Raw genomic sequence first — 24,153 nt, 5'->3', positions numbered from 1 at the left:
ACTTCTTGAATGTGTGATACAAATTATAATTAAGAAAAATTAATATAGTAAAAATTATAGGTTTACACTAACTTTTATTAAATGCACAATAAAAAATAAAATATAAATTATAAAATTAACTTAATTATCTTGTTAATGCTAAATAATTTAAGTAAAAGATTTTTTTTTAATTTCGAAAAATGTATTAAAGAAAAATTTGTGTGGAAAATTTGAATAGAAAGTAGGGTCAAAATTTTAAGATAAAATTTTAGTAGAATGTTTTCAAATAAATTTAAAAGGAAATTTTGGAGGAAAATATTTCAAATGAAATTTTTAGAGGGAAAATTTCTGGCAAAATTGTTAGGGGGAACTTTGGAGGGAAATTTTAATTCTCCAAGTTATAAATTGTCATTGGGAGAGAGTGTATTTGTATCATTTAACATATTTTATTTGAAAGTAATGGATTCTTTTGATAGTGGATTTTTTCTTTCTAGAGCATCAACATCTTCATCACATAACAACTCTAATCATATTAATGAATATAACATAAATTCTTTCACTATGAATAGAGAGTCATCTAATTTTTCATAATCCTAAGGACTATGAGAGCAATACTGATGAAGGGAAAGATGAATAATTTCTTGTAAATAGAGAGTCAAATTTTCCACTTAGTCCTAACCCTAAGGACTATGATAGAAACACTAACGTAGGGTGGGATGAAGAATTTCTAGTAAATAGAGTGTCAAATTTTCCACTTAGTCATAATCTTGAGGACTATGAAAGGAGCACTAACGAAGGGCATGATGAAGAATTTATAGTAAATAGAGAGTCAAAATTTCCACTTAGTCGTAATCTTGAGGACTACGAGAGTAGCATTGAAGAAGGGTAGGATGAATAATTTCCAGTAAATAGAGATTCAAATTTTCCACTTAGTCCTAATCCTGAAGACTATTAGAGCAACACTTAATACATATTAAAACAACTTAGAAACATATTGCAGTAAACATAGATACGATACTAGACAAAAATATAGGCAGAAAGGGAAGAAGCCTGATGGCTTCCTCAGGTATTCTCTCTTTTTTTCATTTTTTAAAATATTGAATATAGTGTTACAAATAAATAAATGAAAAACAGTGTCTCAAGATAGTGCGTGCTATCTTAGACACCTTTGGTTGAGATAATTTCTCACCAGACACACACCAATATAGGAGTTACCTAAACTAACTCCTATCTTAGAGGAACAACCCAAGAGTTAGGCACAAATTCCTAACATGGAATATTTAATTAATTAATTTATTTTTCGTTTTATTATTGTTTTATGAGAGAGGCTAACATTCCCCCCTACAATGATAAATCCAAAATAAGAACGAGGAACCATCTTCCAAGTTCTCATGTTGATTGTCAAAAACATTGCCCGAAAAAAACCGCCAAATCTGGATGCTGAAGAAACTGCAATATGAAGAGACTAAGTCAGGTGCATGACTGATTCATCTCAGAAGGATGCTTGACAACTCCATCATGTGCCAAGCCGCAAAAGGATCCAACTGTCCTTTGCTTGAAAACAACATCTGGTGTCCACTGACACAATTTGATGAACGCCCACTGGTGTATTTGCTAATGATGATCGCCCACTGGCTGAAGATGTCAAAAAACAACTCAATGTTGCTTTTGCTATGATGAAAGTTGCTCACTATTGCTTTGGCTGTCGATCGCCCACTGGCAAATTTGCTGCTGCTCACTGCTGATGACAAATGCCCACTGGCTGATGAAGATGTCCACTGGCTGCTTCTCTGATGTTGTCGAGACTTTCAGTCTGAAAACCACTTGTCAATTTCATTGACATTTCCCCCCTTTGTCAACTGAAAGGAGAGACAATCTTATCCAAAATATATTTGAACTCCCCCCCTTCAGGTGTAGGAGAGTTTCACTGTTGTACTCCCTCGTTCAACTGCATAAGAGTACCATCATTGGTTCACTGCTGGCTGCACTATGTGTGATTGTAGTCGGTTCTAGAACTGAGATAACCGTTTGATTGTGGATGACCATTCCCAAGTATCGATCCATTCATAATGTATCTTCAATCTGGCTGATTTTTGTTGGTTGCTACATTTTTCTGAGGAATGATTGGGCTTGCTGGTGAGCTCCAGTATTGTAGCAATAATGCTACAACTCCTGGGGCTTCCTGTCTCTCATTTTATCAACCCGGTAGTTCGTACAAACTTGGAAGCGACGGTGCTATATGCACAAGTACTAGCTCTTGTCGCAGCTGTCACTTGGTCAGCTGGCACAAGTCCGCTAGGGCTCAAGCCAACTTTTATAGGCTCTCAGAAGAAGCTTGCTAATTGATGGACAAAAGCTAATCTCAAAGGAAAGCTACTTTACTTGACAAAAATGAACTGAAAGCAAATCAAAGCATGTAAACCTAGGAAACCCTAATTTAACTAGTCTGACCTCTACAATGCAAGGAATGTAAATGCAACTTCTACCAATGCTGTCATTACCTCTAATAAATGAAAATGCATGGATCTAAACTACTTGCATCATGAAAGTTATGTTTTTGTATTTTTCCTTTAAGTGTGTGGAATGATTGTGATCTTGTGCTAACTAGGGTTTGGTTGTGCAGATGGGATGGAGAAGGAAGGAAAGCGTGGGACAGGTTGGGGAGGCTAGGAGAGGTCCCTAGGGATCCTTAGCATCCATCCACAGAGGTTCCTCGCATTCAGATGCTCAGCAACCGAGAGAGTGGCCTCCTACAGGATGGCTGCAGGGGATCCTACAGGATACTCTGGTTTCTACAGGATGTCTACAAATGGCTACAGGATGACCTACCGTGAGTGTTTGGAGTGATGGAGGAGTAATGGAATGGTAGGAGGAGATGTGTAAGGTAGGAATAAGGCTGGTGATGGCTTCAGAAGTGGAAGAATAGGATGGGAAGTGAGTGTAGGGAGTAGGTTGGAAGGTAGAGGGCTATGTCAACGAAAGGGGTAGAGAATGGAAGTACGTGAGGAGTGAAAGACTTTGGGAGATAACAGAGCGGAGCAGGGGTCAAAGATATGTTTGCATGCGTGATCAAGATGGAGGACGAAGTGATGGAACGAGAAAGAGCAGTGTAAGTGAAACAAATGCTTATGACTGTCACTAAACCAAAAATGCATTAACCTAAACTACCTGTGCTTGTAAATTCAAAGAGCAACAATCTAAACGCGAAGGAGAATGTGCATGAAGCTGTGGTAAGGGAGTGTGGTGCAGGTGTGAATCATGTGGAAGCATCTAACATAACGTGACTGTGTTTGCAGCAATCATGGAATAAAGAAATGCGTATTTTTGGTGGTTAGTCATGGACTTCACTCCAATCCCAGATGAGACGGCAGTGAGCCTTAACAACCTTTTTTTTGGAGCTCCAATCGATTATATCTATCCTCTGCTACACTAAGCAAGTGAAAACAAATTCATCATAAGCAACTCCTATCTAACTCATGAAAAAGACCAACTTAACAACCTGTAATTCGAATTGCATGTGCAAATGAAAAGCTCAAAGTGCTGAAATGAAATGGAAACAACACTACAGCAGAGGGGACCTATGGCTCTCAGGTTGGGCCCTAACCTGAGAGCTATAGTCTCCTTAAGAAAACTCAGAACTAGATCAGAATCTGCCTTCTTTATTCATAATCTGATATCATGCCAAATTGGCTTACAAAAAGGAACAAAAACTGAGCTGTGCTCGAAAATTACAATAGCAATACGAGAGTTTCAACAACCTATCCCAGGCTAAGGCCTCTATACTTATACAAAAACGATGATCCAACAAGTGTCCTTGATTTTAGGAGCTCGGCTGTCCAACTAGAGTTTAACTGCTGATCCTGTAGGACGGTCATAACTGCTGTTCCTGTAGAGCAGTTTATAACTGTTGTTCCTGTAGAACAGCTGGCTGCTTCTAAGCTCGGAGGGAAGATGGATTGGAGCTCGGAGTTCTTGGTGGGAATCACGAGGAATGTCCCCAAGACCGTGGACATCCTCTCCTAAAAGCCAGCAGTGCCACCTCATTGTCTCCTTGTCTCCTTTTTCGTTGTCTTTTGCTCCCTTTTAATGCCAAAACCTGGAATAATAATGCATTAGTCACGTAGATAGAGTGCCTACCCTTCTTCCTACAAAAAACATGAATAAACTAAGAAATGCATGCATAAGCAGTAAAAAATGAATGGTTTGAGCAAGTAGAATAGGCCAAAATGAGCCCAAATTGTACCAAAATTGGGGCTCATCATCACCCCCCAGCTGAACCATTTGCTCATCCTTGAGCAACTTAGTCAAGATCCTCATCCTTCATGGCTTTCACTGCTCCCCTTACATCCCAAGCTTTTGTGGTGATGTCTTCTTGGTCGATATGAAACCCTGCTGTGTTTTCCACTTTTTCCCATTGTGCCTGGTCATCCTTTCCTGTACTTCCTTCAACCAATCCTAGCAGCAATGGAGGGCTGAGTTTAAGGCCAATCCAGCTGGCCTGAAGTCTTTGCACGGATTTCTTGTAAAGGTCCACTCTTGCCAATGCTTCCCTCATTCTGGTCAGGGTATGGTATTCCCGGATCTTCAAACTATGTGCCAAGGCATGCCACCTACGTGCACAAGCCTGGGCAGTAGTTTCTCCCAATAATCTGTCCATGTCTTCAAAGTGGGCTATTGCTTGGGCTTGCTGGTCCATGAATTTCAAGGAAGCTGTGGGATCATTGGATAACTGTTGGCGGGCTGAGATGAGGGCAACCGGATCCTCTGGTTCTGCCCGAATGTACAGTGGCTCACTCACTTCTCGGCTCATGACCGATTTTTCTTCAGTGGCTCTCTGATCCTCATGATTCAGCCACGAAGCAAAAGCCATCAACTGCAGATCGCCCAAGGCGATATTGGGATCCCAAGAGACTTCATTGGGCAAAACCAGATTGTGGATGTAGAATTCTGCTAGCTTGGCTTTGTCCTCTGCTGAGCTAGTATTGCATATTTCAGCAAATTGTTGTGGGTTATGGATTTGCTCAATACCTCTTTGTGCTAGTGTGTTTATCTGGAACTGTAGCCACTGATCCTTTAAGTACAACCCATAAGACTTTGCAGGATGTCTGCACTGCAGGGCCTCCATGGCCCAACTGGCCATGCAAGCCAATTGTGTTTCCTTTTGTTGCAGCTGTTCCTTTAAGGCTTGCACTTCAATTCTTATCTGTTGTTCTTCTTCTTGTAGAAGTGTCTTTGGCCCTTCAAGATTGGTGGTCAGCTCCTTCTTGCCTTCTTGTTCATTTGTGATGCCCTTGGAGGATGGTTCTGCCCCTGCCTTGAGTTCTTGTAGCTGCAACCTCAACTTCTGGTTTTCTTCCTGTAGAAGTGCCTGCTGGCAACTAGCCACATGTTTGGCCATGGTGAACTCGCTCCTGACCTCCCTGAGCTGATCTTGTAGAGGGCCTATGTCCCCCACCCCCTTTGATTTGGCAATTTGCATCCATGTATGGGAGCAGACTCTTTCTTTCTCTAATTCAAAGAATAGGGGTACAGTAAATTTTTGTGGGATGACCTTGCCCGCCTCCAAGAAGGTATAATATGAATTCAGATTGGGCGAAGGGCTAGGTTCGGGTATATGTTCTCTTGCTGTTTCTTCAGGTAGTTCTGCCTCATCCGCCCTTGGTGATGAGGGTCCTCCTTCTTCTCTTTGTTCGGTTTCCTGTAGTCAAGCCAAGGTATCCTGTAGGACGTTTTCAGCTTCCTGTAGCCTGGTTTTCTCGTCCAACAGGTCCACTCGGTCTTGCCATGTGCTCTTCTTCGGGCTTCCCTTTTCGTAGGTAACTGTGACCTTTGAGGGGGATTTTTCTTTGGGAGAAGCAGGGGTGTCCTCAATGACAATTGGGCTGCTGGACTGCTGCTGTGGTTTCCCTGTTTTTATCCGAACACTTCTCTGTGCTTTGAAGTAGAGAGGAGGGTCCCTCTTCCTCTTTCCTTTTGGCTTAGGTGGCGTACTGAGGCCAGCTAATACAGCCGCTGCCTCTCTGGCTAAAACATCCACCTTCTGCTTCTCAGATTTTGGTTTTGCATGGCTTCCTGTAGAAGCCTGTTTTTGCACTTTTGTGCTTCCTGTAGAAGCTGTTATCGGGCTTCCTGTAGAAGCCTTGGTCTTTGCTTTTGGGCTTCCTGTAGAAGCCTGCTTCTCACTGATCTTCGGGCTTCCTGTAGAGGCTCGCTTCTCCTTTCCTGTAGTGGTAGGTGTCTTTACTTTTACTTGCTTTGCTGCAGGGGTTTGATCCTTTTGTTTGCTTGTGAGTGCTGAAGAGGTAATTGGGCTGACATGGCCTGCCCCAACTTTGTCTCTTCTGCTTTTTGACCTTATTTCTCTTGCTGACAGGATGGGGGAGTCAGCTTTTTCTTCAGCCTTCTTTTCCTCAGCCACCGCTTCCTTGTCTTCAGTGCTGGAGGAGCCACTATCTTCGATCAACATTTTAATGTCCCCATCTCGTGTTAGATTCCTAAATGACTCCCAGGAGAGGGGAACTTTATATGAGTGCAGTGCATCCTCCACAAGCAATTTTATTAACCCATGATGGGCTATCTGATCAGGGATGCCCTGTCTTAGCTTTGTAGCACACTCCATTAGGGACTGCAGGAGATAATAAGGGATGCTTAGTTTTTGCTCTACAGGAAGGTCAATTCCGTGCCTTAACTCAGTGAGGAGCCGGAAGTGATATGCATACACGATACTGAACCGGCCTTCACACGTAATATATTTCATAATGTGCAAACTGACTTCGTTCCATGGTGGTGACAGGCTGGTCCTCCTCACCCCGTTTTTATCCTCAGAGAATTCTTCCTCAGGTGGGAAGAACTCCTTCTTTGCTTGCTGACTCAGCTTTCTCTCTTCTTTATCCCACGGCAGACCCATGGGCAGTTCTGTGATTCGACTTATATGCTCTGGGGTGAGTTTGAGGCTTAGACCTTTGAAGGTTACTGTGGCTAGTGTCTGGGACTTAGGCTGCAGAGCCTGCAAGAATTTCTCAGCTACTTCATCATCGTAGCCCTGTAGTTTATCACAAAAAGGCATCCATTGTGCTCTAGTGAAGAGCTCAACCACTGCCGGGTTTCTCCTTAATGCATTTGAATCAGTGGGCTCTCGCCTGATAAACCCACCAGGCATGATGAACACAGTGGTTTTGACCAACGGCGGTAGATACAAAGGAAATTCGGTCTTATAGATAGAGCATGCAATGAATTCACAGACCACAGTCTAATTATACTGCTATCCTGTAGAAGCGATAGTATAGGCACGACAATCCAATATTTTTTATGACCAGACTGTGAATAATGACCTTGCCACCTTTGAAAGCCAATTGCGGAAGGAGTTTCAGGGTTACCTCTTTTCTATCACCTTTTCTTACGTGAAGACTTCACCTTCCTGTAGAGCTGCGTTCCTGTAGAAACTGCTTCCTGTAGGACTGCGTTCCTGTAGAAACTGTTCCTGTAGGAGCAGTGCGCAGGCTTCGGGGAGAACGGTAGTTGGACTGCGGTTGAGGTGCGCTTCACTGGTGTTCAGTCGGCCGAAAGCTTGGCGTATCAACATGCAGAGGTATTCAGAAGAGTTACTCAAGTTTTGAAGTGGAGGTGGATGGATATACGTGCACAATCTAGCCGATTAGATTTTGAATCGGCGCAGCTCGTGGCGCGGAGGGTGAGCTGTCCCCGCCGGACCATTGGGTGATGTCACCCATCATCCACCTGCACATTCACTTGCTGCCGCATTCATTCCCACAGATCTGCCGCCGCCCTTTTTGGTTAAACTCGTTTCTTGGTTGACGGGACTGATCTTCACGTGCGTGCTGCGTGTTCCCTTTGTCGTGGCTGCCACCCCATCATCTGACTATCCCTTCACTAGCCAACGTGGCCAGTCAACTGGCCTTACGGCCGCTCAACCATTCATTTCTACGCCATGCAAACAAATCAAAGTAATACTCATGCGATTTGATGGAAGGAAGGATTAGAACACTTACCTGCGCGCGTCTGCACATGATTTTCAGATTTTTGGACGACGGATCTACCTGCTGCATGTGGCTTACACAGTCCCGGAGGCTCGTGGTTACAGGATGCTGGCGCTGTAGTGGACGCTCTGGTTGCATGCACCCGCGTGTTGCTTGCAGATGGCTAGGCGATGAATGGTATCCACTCCTACAGGTTTGACTGCTACAGGATTTCCGCGGGGGCCTTGCAACAGTCTCACCTCCTTGGGTGCATGCTACTTGACAATGGAGATGACCTGCTAATCGCGCTCCCGAAGCTTCTGATGCTCGACATGGACGTGGTATGAGCTCTCGGTGTTCATTTTTCTCTGACAACTGATTTTTCCACGAGAACTCATTGATCTGGTTTGCTGGTGCAGGGATCTTGGTTGCATGGCGACGAGGATGGTGGAGCAAGGTATCAGCGTCGTGCATGGGCCCAAAAGAGGCTTGCATGCGTCCACAAAAACCCGTAGTCATCAGATCTGCTCATGAAACGCATTCTGGCTCGTTCTGAGCTTCTACAGGAAGTTTCCTGTAGAAGTACAGAGCTTCCTGTAGACAGGCAACTCTTCCTGTAGAAATTTGCACCTTCCTGTAGAAAATCGCACCTTCCTGTAGAAAATCTGTGTCTTCCTGTAGTAGACTCAGTTTATAATAAAAGTGCACATACCTTGAAGAACATAGGCATTCTTGGAGGAGGTGCTGCTGAGGTGTCCTGGCTGCATGATAAGGACTTCTGGCTTTGAGTTGAGAGGCTTCCTCTCCTCCATAGAACACCTGCAATCTGCATGCAAATTTCACATAATGACTTATTGATCTTGTTTTTTCTTTTTGTTTTTTTTTCTTCTCTTTTTTTTTGAAATATAGCAGGGGCGCCTCAATGAGGTTTTCACCCTTAGCACCTGCCTTAAGCGCCTCAGAGAGGTTTTCACTCAAGGATCTTTATTTCTTTTTTCTTTTTTTTCTTTTTTTTGTTGAAAGATAGCAGGGGCGCCTCAATGAGGTTTTCACCCCTACCACCTGCCTTGGGCGCCTCAGAGAGGTTTTCACCCAAGGATCTTTATTATTTATATATATATATATATATATATATATATATATATATATTTTAGATGCTTCAGGGTGTGCCCAAAGCAGGGGCAGGACCCTTCTCTATGACCAATACTGCCTTCTCCATTGTTTTGATGAACTCTTGTCTTGAGGGAGGCTTCCTGTAGATCTTCAATCGATGCCCATTAACAAGCATGGGAATGGCTTCCTCATCAATGGTTCGAATGAGGACAGATCCATTGTCATGACACTTTTCCACTGAATATGGTCCTAGCCATCTGGTTCTCAACTTCCCCTTGAAATCTTTGTATCTGGAATCATACAACAAAGCCCAATCTCCCGACTGAAATTGCTTGTCATGGAGATGTTGGTCATGCCACACCTTCCTCTGAAGTTGAACCACTTCTGAGTGAAGGAGGGCCTGCATGCGGTGCTCATCCAGTCCATTCAGCTGCAATAACCTTTCTTGCTGTGCATGGCTGAGATCTAGGTCCAGCTGAGCTGCCATCCTCAAAGTGTTATACTCAAACTCAATGGACAGCAAAGCTTTCTTCCCATAGACCAGCTCATAAGGTGTGAAGCCGGTGGTGGTCTTCCAAGTGGTGTTGTAAGCCCATGTGGCCTCAACCAGGCGATCTGCCCAGTCTTTTCTTCTGCTGCTCACCACTTTGGTCAAAATCCCTTCTAATGCTCTATTGGTGACTTCCACCTGCCCATTTGCTTGAGGATGATAGGGGGTGGAAGTCCTATGCTTGATCTTGTGATGAGCTAGTAGATCTTCAACCAAGTTGGATGTGAACTGGCTCCCTTGATCGGTCACCAGCTCTCTTGGGTAGCCAAACTTGTAGAAGATGTTCTCTCTTAAGAACTTGGCCACTTTTTCTTCTGTTGCTGCTTTGATTGCTTTGGTCTCTGCCCACTTCGTCAGGTAGTCAGTGCACACAATGATGTAGGATCTTTGCCTCGAAGAGGGATTGATTGGACCCACAAAGTCCATGCCCCACTTCTCAAATGGCTCAAGAGTCACTTGAGGTTGGAGAGGCATCTCATCCCTTTGGGTCGGTTTCCCCATTCTTTGGCATTGGTCACACTGGCTGACATACCTTCTGACATCTTGATGAAGTGTGGGCCAATAGTAGCCTGCCTGCAGGATCTTGAAGGCAATTCTCTTTGCTGCAAAATGTCCTCCACAAGGCCCATCATGACAGGTGAGGAGGATGTCAAAGACTTCCTCTTCCCTTACACAACGCCTTAAGATCTGATCGGGGCCAAGCTTGAACAGATTGCCCCCAATCCATGTAAATGAGGCACTCTTTCTGATGATTTTGCTCTTCTCTTTTGAAGAGAGGTGCGGAGGGAACTGAGCTGAAACAAGGTAGTTTGCTATATCAGCAAACCATGGAGAGAGTACTGAGATAGCAAACAGATGCTCATCAGGCATCTGGTCATCCACCGTCCCATCTTCATCTACAGACAAATCCAATCTAGACAAGAAGTCAGCAACAACATTTTCTCTCCCTGGTTTATCAACAATGGTTAGATCAAACTGCTGCAATAAAAGTAACCATCTAATAATACGAGCATTCACATCTGGTTTATTCATCAAATGTCTAATAGCAGCATGGTCAGTATGTACAAAAGTCTGGTAACCAGTAATATAATGTTGGAACTTGTTCAGTGCATGAACCACAGCTAAGAATTCCTTCTCGGTTACAGTGTAATTCAGCTCTGCTTTGGACAAGTTTTTGCTAACGAAGTAAATGGCATATGGAAGTTTTTGCTCAACTTGTCCTAAGGCTGCACCTATGGCTTTGTTCGAGGCATCAGTGTGGATGTGGAAAGGTAGGGCCCAGTTTGGACCTCTCAGGATTGGAGCTGACACTAACTTGTCTTTTAATTCATTCAAACTCTTCTGACAATCGTCAGTCCAATTAAACTCCACATCTTTTGCCAACAGACCAAACAATGGTGAGGCTAACTTGCTGAAGTCCTTAATGAATCTTCGGTAGTATCCTGCTAATCCCAAGAAACTCTGGACATCCCTTACTTTTTGAGGAGGTGGAACACTCTCGATGAGAGCAATTTTGTTAGGATCCACCTGCAATCCTTGGGAAGAAATGGTATGGCCTAGCACGGTCCCTTCAGTCATTAGGAATTCACATTTCTCAGGGCTAAGGGACAAGTTCATCTCGATGCACTTGGTTAGGACCTTTCCCAAGTTGGACAATGCTTCCTGGAAGTTGGCCCCATAAGGAGTAAAGTCATCCATGTATATTTCCACTGCATCATGGACCAACTCCGAGAAGATGCTCAAGACAGCTCTCTGAAAAGTAGCAGGAGCATTGCATAGCCCAAAGGGAAGGACTCGGTAGGCAAAGGTACCCCAAGGACAAGTGAAGGTGGTCTTATCTTGGTCTTCCGGGCTGATTTGGATTTGATTGTACCCGCTAAACCCATCCAGGAAAGAGAAGAACTTCTTTCCTGCCAGTCCATCCAACACTTGATCTATGAAAGGTAGAGGGAAATGGTCTTTCTTGGTAGCTTTGTTCAGCTCACGGTAATCTACACAGATCCTCCACTTCCCATTCTTCTTGGGAACCAGCACTAGAGGGGACACCCATTCACTATCTGAGATGGGGTAGATGAATCCGGCATCCAACAGTTTTTGCAACTCTTCCTTGACAATGTCCTTAAGGGCTGGATTCATTCTCCTCTGGGGTTGCCTAACTGGTTTACAATCCTCTTTGATGTATATATGATGGGTACAGACCGAGGGATGGACTCCTTTCATCTCCTTATAGCTCCAAGCAAAAGCATCTAAGTGGCTGGCCAATAGGCTACACAACTCCTCCTGGGAAGGAGATAGGGAGGAGCTGATCTTTAATGCTCTCTCAGGGCCGAACTCCACACTTTTGACTCTGGGAGTGACAGGGCTGGATGTACAAAGGTCCACTAAGGTGCTAGCTTGGGAATCCTCCACCAACTTCTCTAAAGATAGTGCACTGGAAGGTGGATTCTGGATCAGGGTCTCAATCAAATCATCCTCGGTAGGAGGGTCTCTTCTAGTGGTATCTAGGGTGCACAGAGGTGCAGAGTACACCTCGTCTTCCTCTCCTTCCTCCAACCAGAGTGGTAAATCATGCTCTAAAGAAGGTTGGGCAGGAGGGTATAGGACTAGCTGCTTGGACATGGGACCATTTTTGATGGTCATGTTTCCTGCCCGACAACTTATGTAAGCATCTGCAGTAGCTAACCAAGGCCTTCCCAAGATGAGAGGATATCCAGTAAGCTTGGCCTTTGGTTGCAGAACCAGGAAGTCTGCAGGGTATTCCCAAGAATCAATAGAGACCAAGACATCCTCCACAATCCCTTCGGGAGTCACGGTGGAGCGATCTGCTAATTGCAGTACTGTCGAGGTCTTCCTCAAGGAACCCTGAAGATTGAGTTTAAGCATGGTATCCCTGGTCATCACATTGATGGCCGCCCCCAGATCAATCAAGGTGTGGGGGATAATGGTGCCATTGATGTGAACATCTACTACAGGACTTCCAGGATCTAGGTACTTTGGGCAGATGACTTGTCCTAGCATAAGGTCAGACAGCTGTCCTATGACATTGATAGTTGAGGCATATTTCTTCCGTCTGCCTGGGTGTTTGAAACACTTCTCCTTAATCAGCTTGTTATATATTGGCACATCCTTGATGGCTTGGAGAAGTGGGATTTTTACACACAACTGCTTGAGCTCACCCAAAAGCTCATCTTCCTTTGGGTTAGGTTGTGTGGTGGCTGTTAGTCTCTCAGGAAAGGGTGGAATAGGCGTTGGTTCACTCTCCTGATGGTTTTCCTCATCCTCTGGGGGAGGAGGTTGGCGATCTGGAAGAGTCTTTCCAGATCTAATATTGATCTCCTGGATCTCCACAGCATAGGTAGGGCATGAGGTCTCCCCAGTATATACCTGCTGAGCCTGTCTATTGTTGGGGTTCGGGTTCGGTTGAGCAGGCATCTGAGGTTGCCTTGGAGGAGCAGGAGGTAAAGGCTGAGGTTGAACTGGTGGTGGAGGCAAAATGGCAGGAGGAGTGTTGTATTGGGGCCTCCACCCCGACTGAGGAGCACTCCATTGAGGCTGCGACTGGGTATGTGAGTGATATGGATGAGAAGTAGGTTGAGTAGGGTACTGAGGTGGATAAGACCATGGAGGAGGCATGGACCATGAAGGATGAGCAGGGGGACCCCAGGAAGGCATAGGAGTTGACTGGTTGGGGTTGTAATAAGCTTGAGATGCCCCTTGCATCCCCTGCTGATAAGGTCTAGATCCTTGAGACCTCCTTTGGTTGATGAAGTAGAGAGGTTCAGTGGGGGCTTCGGTTCCTTGGTACATGGCTTTAAACCCAGGTAAGGTTGGACACTGATTTGTTGGGTGGTCCTCCTCACAAACGAAACACACTTCAACCGAATGCAATGGACATTCGTTCTTAGGGTGTCTTCTGGTGCACCTAGGACAGAAGACAGCCAAGGCTCTCTCAGCTTCTTCTTTCTTCTGCTGGATCCTGAATGTGTCCAGCTGCATGGAAATGGTCTGTCTCACCTCACTCTTAAGATCTTCTAATTGGTTTGTAAACTCATGTTTGGAGAAAGGGACACCAGTGGAGAGGAGATTTCCTCTACCTCGTTTTCTAGCTACCCTGGAATGATTCCGAAACACCGTCTTGATGTCCTCATAAGGCAGTTGGTAAATGTCCCCCCCAGCTAACATGTGAAGGGTGTCTAAGAGATCTTCAGGGACTCCTCGGAGTAGAACCAACTTGAGGGATTCAGGGTCAAGTGTGCACCTGGCCCGTTTATAGCTAAGTTGGAACCTCTCCTCATAATCCTCTAAAGACTCATCATTCCCCATGGTCATTCGAAAGATCTCTCCCTTGGTTTCCTTGGACCTACAATAATCCCTATACTTGGTATTGAAGGCTTGTTGCATCTGAGCCCAAGTAGCGATGTTATTCCCAGGTAATCCCATAAACCAGCGTAGTGCTGCATCCTTAAGAGTGGAAGGGAAAAGCTTCAGCTTTTGCTCATCTTCAGTATAGTCATAGGTTCTACAAAGGACAGCAAACTCAAACAAGAAGGTATCAGGATCCTCCGTGGTCAGTCCATGGAAGTGAGGCAAGGCGGAGGGGCTAATGTTTTTCATTTTCATATCTCCATTGGTCTCTCGGATGGGGAAAGCTCCTTCTATTCTCTCATCTTCTCTCCTATTATCAGCCATGGCTTCAGATGGAGTGGTTTCTAACTCTTCTTCTTCTATAGGGTCTTGGTATATCTCTGGATGTTCACCTATAGGTTCCTCTGGGTCACTGTCACCAAAGAAGAGAGAAGGGTGACTCAGTGATGTGGTGGGGGTGTTTGGTAGGAATTTGCCTGATCTATCTCGGTTCCTACGAGGCATGAAATGGAAAGGACTTTTCTTTTTTGAGTGCTTTTGCTTTTTCTTTGGTACCTGCAAAACTGAAACAAAGTGATCTACAACTAACTATATTGCTCAAATGAAATTGTAGAATTGGAAAGCTAATCTAGGAAAGCAAGAAAAATTACTCTAGGAAAGCAAGAAATATTAGTCTAGGAAAGCAGGAAATGCTAATCTATGAAAGCAGGAAATGCTAATCTAGGAAAGCAGGAAATGCTAAGCTACTTTTGCAGAATGGAAATGAAATAAACTACTGAGCAGAAGTAAGAGTACGAAAGTAGAAGAAAAGCAACAATTACTAATACTCTGACGCTTCCCCGGCAACGGCGCCAAAAAGATGGTGAGCTCCAGTATTGTAGCAATAATGCTACAACTCCTGGGGCTTCCTGTCTCTCATTTTATCAACCCGGTAGTTCGTACAAACTTGGAAGCGACGGTGCTATATGCACAAGTACTAGCTCTTGTCGCAGCTGTCACTTGGTCAGCTGGCACAAGTCCGCTAGGGCTCAAGCCAACTTCTATAGGCTCTCAGAAGAAGCTTGCTAATTGATGGACGAAAGCTAATCTCAAAGGAAAGCTACTTTACTTGACAAAAATGAACTGAAAGCAAATCAAAGCATGTAAACCTAGGAAACCCTAATTTAACTAGTTTGACCTCTACAATGCAAGGAATGTAAATGCAACTTCTACCAATGCTGTCATTACCTCTAATAAATGAAAATGCATGGATCTAAACTACTTGCATCATGAAAGTTATGTTTTTGTATTTTTCCTTTAAGTGTGTGGAATGATTGTGATCTTGTGCTAACTAGGGTTTGGTTGTGCAGATGGGATGGAGAAGGAAGGAAAGCGTGGGACAGGTTGGGGAGGCTAGGAGAGGTCCCTAGGGATCCTTAGCATCCATCCACAGAGGTTCCTCGCATTCAGATGCTCAGCAACCGAGAGAGTGGCCTCCTACAGGATGGCTGCAGGGGATCCTACAGGATGCTCTGGTTTCTACAGGATGTCTACAAATGGCTACAGGATGACCTACCGTGAGTGTTTGGAGTGATGGAGGAGTAATGGAATGGTAGGAGGAGATGTGTAAGGTAGGAATAAGGCTAGTGATGGCTTCAGAAGTGGAAGAATAGGATGGGAAGTGAGTGTAGGGAGTAGGTTGGAAGGTAGAGGGCTATGTCAACGAAAGGGGTAGAGAATGGAAGTACGTGAGGAGTGAAAGACTTTGGGAGATAACAGAGTGGAGCAGGGGTCAAAGATATGTTTGCATGCGTGATCAAGATGGAGGACGAAGTGATGGAACGAGAGAGAGCAGTGTAAGTGAAACAAATGCTTATGACTGTCACTAAACCAAAAATGCATTAACCTAAACTACCTGTGCTTGTAAATTCAAAGAGCAGCAATCTAAACGCGAAGGAGAATGTGCATGAAGCTGTGGTAAGGGAGTGTGGTGCAGGTGTGAATCATGTGTAAGCATCTAACATAACGTGACTGTGTTTGCAGCAATCATGGAATAAAGAAATGCGTATTTTTGGTGGTTAGTCATGGACTTCACTCCAATCCCAGATGAGACGGCAGTGAGCCTTAACAACCTTTTTGTTGGAGCTCCAATCGATTATATCTATCCTCTGCTACACTAAGCAAGTGAAAACAAATTCATCATAAGCAACTCCTATCTAACTCATGAAAAAGACCAACTTAACAACCTGTAATTCGAATTGCATGTGCAAATGAAAAGCTCAAAGTGCTGAAATGAAATGGAAACAACACTACAGCAGAGGGGACCTATGGCTCTCAGGTTGGGCCCTAACCTGAGAGCTATAGTCTCCTTAAGAAAACTCAGAACTAGATCAGAATCTGCCTTCTTTATTCATAATCTGATATCATGCCAAATTGGCTTACAAAAAGGAACAAAAACTGAGCTGTGCTCGAAAATTACAATAGCAATACGAGAGTTTCAACAACCTATCCCAGGCTAAGGACTCTATACTTATACAAAAATGATGATCCAACAAGTGTCCTTGATTTTAGGAGCTCGGCTGTCCAACTAGAGTTTAACTGCTGATCCTGTAGGACGGTCATAACTGCTGTTCCTGTAGAGCAGTTTATAACTGCTGTTCCTGTAGAACAGCTGGCTGCTTCTAAGCTCGGAGGGAAGATGGATTGGAGCTCAGAGTTCTTGGTGGGAATCACGAGGAATGTCCCCAAGACCATGGACATCCTCTCCTAAAAGCCAGCAGTGCCACCTCATTGTCTCCTTGTCTCCTTTTTCGTTGTCTTTTGCTCCCTTTTAATGCCAAAACCTGGAATCATAATGCATTAGTCACGTAGATAGAGTGCCTACCCTTCTTCCTACAAACAACATGAATAAACTAAGAAATGCATGCATAAGCAGTAAAAAATGAATGGTTTGAGCAAGTAGAATAGGCCAAAATGAGCCCAAATTGTACCAAAATTGGGGCTCATCACTTGCCACAATGGCAACAAGGATGGAGATCAAAACATTGATCTTCCATATGACCGGTTCTTTGACAATGAGAACATTTCGGTTGGATGTTAACTTCAGGTTGCGTGCAATTCTGTTTGTCTGCAATTTTCTCAGAACCTACTGAGGTGTGTTGTGAAAGAAATCCTGCACTGATGAACTTAATTGGCTTGGAATAATCTAGGATATTTAAGATGGTGTCATCAATGACATATCCTAAGCCTCGTCTATTCTTGTTATTTTGAATCTCTTCCCAAGGCTTGATGATGGGTTTGGAAGAAATTTGAATTTGATCATGAACAACTTTGACACTTGAATTTTTATGGATGAGTGATTTGGAATCAACATCTTTATCTTCATCTGCATGGTTGAATGACTTGGAAGAATCACTCTTTTGTTGCAGCTCATCTCTTTGTAGTTGTGACTCTAGTTGAAGAAACTCAATGGTTTCATGTGTTTCTTGTAGATGCCGTGAAAGATCAACAAGAGTTTCTTTGTTGATGTGCACCATGTCTTCATCATTGGAGATGATCAAACTGTGAAGAATGTCTAACCACTGAATATGTTGCGCCATCTGAACTTGCTCACTTGAAATCAGGCTCTCTTGTTGCAGATGTCGTGCTTTGAACTGTTTCACTTGATTTTGTTACTTGCATGACATGCTTGCTTGCTATGAGACTTGAATGGCACGCTCGCTTGATTTGTTTCTTATTGCACTTGCTGGGAACACTTGCTAGAGTTGTAGAACTTTCTTCCTTAGACCATGGAATTCACGCTCGCTTGATGACGATCGCGTTTTTGTGAATGCTCACTTGCCTTACTTGATGACTTCACGCTCACTTGAATGAATAGCCACGCTCTCTTGATGTCGATCTCAACTTGCTTGATTGGTGTTAGAGTGGAACTTGCTTGGTTGCTTTGATGGTTGCTGTAATGAACTTCACTCTGGCACGCTTGAAGGTCTGAACTTTGTACTATTTTGACGCAAATTGCTTGAATGAATACTCATGCTCGCTTGCAGGAGATGTGAACTTGTTGCTTGTTTGCTTTAGAGTTAAAATTCGTGCATTCACGTGATTCTGCTTAAAGGAAGGGTGTCAAACACTATCGAAAATGCACCCAAAAAACACTTAATGATTTAATGACTCACTACAATGAATTCAATTTGACTCAATTCAAGACTTGGGTGTCGGTTTCAACCGAGAATGCACCGTGAAAATTCACTGTAATTTTAGTTTGATTACAAGTTCAATAATGTTGATGTAGACTGTGCGCTAAAACATTGAAGTTTACAGATTCATTAACTTGATTGTAGTGATGTAGACTTTGCTTTGAAATGCTGGAGTTTGTAGATTCATGAACTTGATTGTATTTGAGTGAATTTGTTTGTTGAGGTAGAATGCCGATGTTGAAAACTTTGATTATTTGTTGTAGTGACGCAAATGCATGTGTTGAGCTTAATTATCCTTCCTTGATGCTATTCTGTTACAAATGTTTTGCTTGCTTACATTGAACTTTATGTGTATTAAATGAGATCATTTATGTGTCAAAACTAGACACAAATCAAAAAGCAACAACATGAAGCATGCACCATCATCAACACACTCTTCATGTACCTAAGATCCCCTTATTCAATTTCGGGCGGATCTAGGACACAGTCACCACAAAAATGATATCTTTATTAAACTTTGGAGTACATAATCGCTCAGCTTCACAACATCTTCATGGAATCAGAGTTCTAAAACTTTTGAAAGAAAAATATCTTCAAAACTCCCCTAAGATACCCTTATTCAATTTCGGGCGGATCTAGGACACAGTCACCACAAAAATGATATCTTTATTAAACTTTGGAGTACATAATCGCTCAGCTTCACAACATATTCATGGAATCAGAGTTCTAAAACTTTTGAAAGAAAAATATCTTCAAAACTCCAAATACAAAATACTCATAACTCCAAAAATTACAAAATAAAATTTACCTTATCTCTCCATTACAAATAAATGATTTTATCCACTACTTATCTCTCCTAAAAATCACACTTTATAACCTTATTACTCCATTACATAAAGAATACTCCTTATCTTAAAATTACAAAATTTAAAATAAAGAACACATCTTCTTACGTAGCTTTTAAATCCTTTTCATTTTAAATCACTTTATGAAATCACTTGAAAAGTGATATAAAGTTACTTTTAAAGAAGGTCAATAAATTTGGATTTTAATTTAAAACACATGCACCATTTCCTTCATAAAAAACTATACGTACCATACCCATACGTATTTTTCAAAAGCTTGTTCATCGTAAACTTCCATTTGCGCCTTCTGAGTTCCATATTCTGCATATTATATTCATCTTGTCGCAGAACAGATGCTTCCTCTTGCTCAACAGGATGCTCCAACTCTTTGCTAGTTATTTTTCACGCTTCCTTGGCCATTACACACACTCGTGGAGCGTTACATGAACGATCAACACTTGAATAGTTTAAGCGCTTCAAAGGGGGAAATTTCTTTATGACTTTATCCAAGATTAAACATAATAATCTTGTTCCCAGTTGTTCACTTCGCTGACTCGTTGGCACTAGCGTCAATCCAACCAGTTATACGACCACATTTTCAATGGATTTCTCATAATAGCCACAAGCTTGGCCCACCTCCAAATTTACAACCAACAAATATTTATGCACACAATTCCACGACAATGTTTGATTATTTATGCAGGTCGATAATAGAGAAGAGTGTAAGCCAAGCTAAGAGAATTATGTTGATGAGCTTCAGTCATACACAGTTAGTATGGAATGACAACTCAAGGCTGCGGGGACCCCTCTCCATTTGTCAACATCTCCTTTACACGACTCAATCTTAGATATCAGGATGGCTATTTCTTAAATAAAAATTGAACAGAAGGGATTGCAAGAGATCAAATCAAAGTTCAGAGATTTCCAATATTTCATACCTCAGAGGAGAGATTTCAATGACCGATTACTAATGGTAGAACGCGCATTGACAGACTTAGAGGGAATTCCAGGAAAACCTTGGAATAAGCATCAGATTTATGGGGAAACTAACAAAAATAATTATGGATCCTTTTATTTCCCTACGATCGAATTCCTATATGATGCAGAGCTTGGCAGGGAACAAGACTCGCGCAGATGCCATAATGGTCGCCGATCAAAAATTATATGCAGGCGCAGCGTTAAGCACAGCCTTCAGGCCCAGGCCCTGGTCCAACGTCAGAACCATCGGTCCTCTTGCATCAGGGATCTCATACGGCACTAATTTTATCATGCGTGTTTGTCTTGGGAAGCGCCAAAACGAGAAATCAAGATGAGTTTCGATACCGCCAATGATGTGTCATGGTTATGGTGCAATTACAGAGGCAAATCCTCTTCTTTCAAGAAGCCAACCTGTGATTCCTGGGATAGTGAGCGGTCATATATCCAAGGACCCAAGCATCTGATACCTTATGCTTGCCATTCCATCTTAAAATTAGCAGACAAAGATGCTTCTCTGATTATGTAACTGGTATCACACTCAGCTAGCCACCAATGCAGTCCCAATGCAAGTTATAAGCTCCGATACCACATATTGCATATTAAAACAACTCAGAAACATATTGCAGTAAACATAGATACGATACTAGACAAAAATATAGGCGGAAAAGGCAGAAGCCTGATGGCTTCCTCAGGTATTCTCTCTTTTTTTCATTTTTTAAAATAATTGAATATAGTGTTACAAATAAATAGATGAGAGACAGTGTCTCAAGATAGTGCGTGCTATCTTAGACACCTTTGGTTGAGATAATTTCTCACCAGACACACACCAATATAGGAGTTACCTAAACTAACTCCTATCTTAGAGGAACAACCCAAGAGTTAGGCACAAATTCCTAACTTGGAATATTTAATTAATTTATTTATTTTTGGATTTATTATTGTTTTATGAGAGAGGCTAACAACACTTACGAATGGAAAGATGAATAATTTCCAGTAAAAAGAGAGTCAAATTTTCCACGTAGTCATAATCATCAAGACTACGAGGGCAGCACTGAGAAAGGGCAGGATGAAGAATTTCCAGTAAATAGAGAGTCAAGTTTTCCACTTAGTCCTAATCCTAAGGATTATGAGAGCAACACTTATGAAGGGTAGGATGGAGAATTTCCAGTAAATAGAGAGTCACATTTTCCGCTTAGTCCTAATCCTAAGGATTATGAAAGCAACAGTGATGAACAAGAAGATAAACAATTTTCTACAAATGATAATTTTACTATGAATAAAGAGTCAAATCTTCCACTTAGTCCTAATCCTAAGGATTATGAGAGCATCATTGATGAAGGGGAGGATGAATAATTTCTTCCAAATGATAATTTTAGAGGCACATATATGAATAATTCATTTTCTCTAAGTTAGTATTTCAAAGGCACTCATGGTTATGATGAATTTCCTCCAAGTTAGGATTTGAAAAGAAAAGATGAGGATGGTGAAGAATTTCCTCCAAGAAATGATTTGAAAGGCAGAAAAATGATGATGAGATTCCTCCAAGTGAGGATTTCAAAAGAATAAATGAAGATGGTGAAGAATATCCTCTGAGTCAGTATTTCAAAAGCACAAATGATGGTAGTGAAGATTTTCCTGCAAATGAGGATGGTAATGAGTATTTTCCAAGAAAAGATGGTGATGAATTTCCTAACTATGTTCATAACGATCATAATGAGGATAATATTCCTCCTAATGATGATAAAAATCCTTATAGAGAGGATGATGAAATGTTGGAGACATTTCCAACAAATATTGTATTTAGGAGTAGGAGTATACATTTTCATATCAATCCAATATATTCCAGTTATACAAGGGGTAGGGCAGAATATCTCACAAGAAGAAGTTCTATCAGCGATATGATTTCAAGTGAATGTTGTCAAATAGATTGCTTGAAAGATATGGATTTCATGTTTGGATTGGAGAAAAGGAAGAGATATTTTTCAATGAATAAAAGCATGAAAAATTCATATTTAGTGGGGTGCTTGCAATATACATTGGCGGGTTACGATTATCATATTGGGAATTTATTTCTCTATAGAAAGTATTTTAAAATGTTTCATTCAATTGGTAATTTTTTTCTATCAAGAATCCAAGAAAAAATGGAAAAAAATCCGACATTTTATTCAGAAGTATGTCATAGATGAGAGTTTGGGCCATTAGAATATACTACAATGTCATGGATGCAAGAATTATTTTCAAAGCATGAATAGTGTATGCCAAATAAAGACACAATACATATTCTAGATAATTTCTCAAGACGAGAGTCTACAAATTATACAAAGAATATGCAAAAGGTGTTGAAGGAGATGGTAATTTTATTACATATCAATATTTTGTGAAGATATGAAGGAAAGAATTCAAAAATGTCCATATTCCTAATAAGGAAAGGATGGGTGTTTGTAGTACATGTGCTTCTCTTAAATAAAAAAGGGGATAAAAGTTAAGGGGCAAAAAGAGGTATGCATTCATAACATTATTTTTAAAATTTGTATAGTTATCAACTATGAAAATGTATTTATTAATAGGTTTATTTTATGTTATGTACATATTCCATTGTCAAAGTACTTCAAGAGAATCGTAATCAACAAACAAGTGAAATCAAAAAGTTGTACAAAAATCAAAATAAGTATTATGATAATCCAAATAAATATTTGGGTTTGATAATTGATGGTATGAACCAGAAGAAAACACTTCTACCACATTGTTGGCTTGTTGGGGCCTGACCTAGGTTCGGAGTTAATTAGCCAAACAAATCCCTATACTACTGGCCCTTTTGGCAAAAGTCCACAAAGCGTGGACTGAGGTCTCACTTGAAGTAGTATGGGGGGGGGTGCTGGAACCGGGTTTCCACACCCTTGAAATGTCTGAGAGGTTGATTGGGTCCAACTGTTAATCCCTTCGCGTAGGCTACTTTGTGCACTTCCTTATCCCTCGCGCTGCTATAGGATAAAATGCACATTGTATGGAGAATGGAGATACCCTCAAAGGTATTTCTGGGACCTTTGGTAGATTGTAAGATTATCTGAAACCGTCACAAAGTTACATGCATGTTCATAAACAATAACTAACTATCAAAGTAGGACAAATAGATTACATCAAGCCTTCATGTAGACTTGCTGGAGAGCACAATGCAGCTAGGCAGAAGTCCCCTGAGCTGGCTCCAGATCATGTCCTGCACATAGAAGAGACAAGCATAATCACAACATACAACTCTAATAAATAATACATGAATACATAAAAGAACATCTAGTTACACATAACTAAGCTACTCATGCTAAAAGGTATTGGGCAAACAACTAAATGAATGATAGTACCAACACCACGGAGTAGACAATACAATTGCAGTTCTATATTAATTTCAGAAGAGTGATTACAACCATCTATTGCATCAGCCTTCACTTACCCCTCCAGCTTCTCTCTCTCTCCCTCTTCTTACCAACTTCTTATGATTTCAGACAATGCTCGACAATCGAGTATGCTATCCTTTCAAATGATCTGACCTCTATCATCGTAGCCCTAGCTTTTCTTATGTAGAAATTGAGTTAGGGTTGCCAAGTTCCTCCATGGGTTCTTAGGGTAAAAGCAATGAAGTTTCCATGCTTTTCAGCTCTTTCCCATTTGCCTCCTTCATTAGGATTAGAAATCCACCAAATAGGTCAAACTTGAGATGTTTCCTTGCTTTTCTTGAGTAGATCTAGGAGCAAATATCTAGATATTTATGAGTCAATTCGCTCCTTTGACGCTTAGAACTTCATTAGGGTCCACTAACGCTGTTCCCGAGCTAGCAACTAGAGTTAGTTGGGTCACTAACACACCCTTAGGCTTACAGAGAAGCTTTATAAAGCAGGTTGTTAGTGCATACCCAGCTTTAGTGTGGAAAGAAGGCATGTGATCTTGGTCTTTGCTTCAACTATCATGTCTTTCCCCTCTAAGCTGATGAGGGGGTCAATTTACTGTATAATAGATGCCCCCTAAAGTGTGATATTAGAGGCCACGACGATGGCCAAAATACTTTACTTAAATGTAATTTTCCTTCTTCGACAAAAGCAGAGAGATGATCGGAGCTTTGGGTGGTACGGGAAACCTGATACAACACATACATATAAAACTACTAAAATCATGTCCTGAGT

The sequence above is a fragment of the Pinus tabuliformis genome, chromosome X, assembly GCF_031772625.1.
Source record: "Pinus tabuliformis cultivar Carrire ecotype Pingquan chromosome X, CPIR1, whole genome shotgun sequence".
Classification (NCBI taxonomy): Eukaryota; Viridiplantae; Streptophyta; class Pinopsida; order Pinales; family Pinaceae; genus Pinus; species Pinus tabuliformis.
This window is presented reverse-complemented; position numbering follows the sequence as displayed.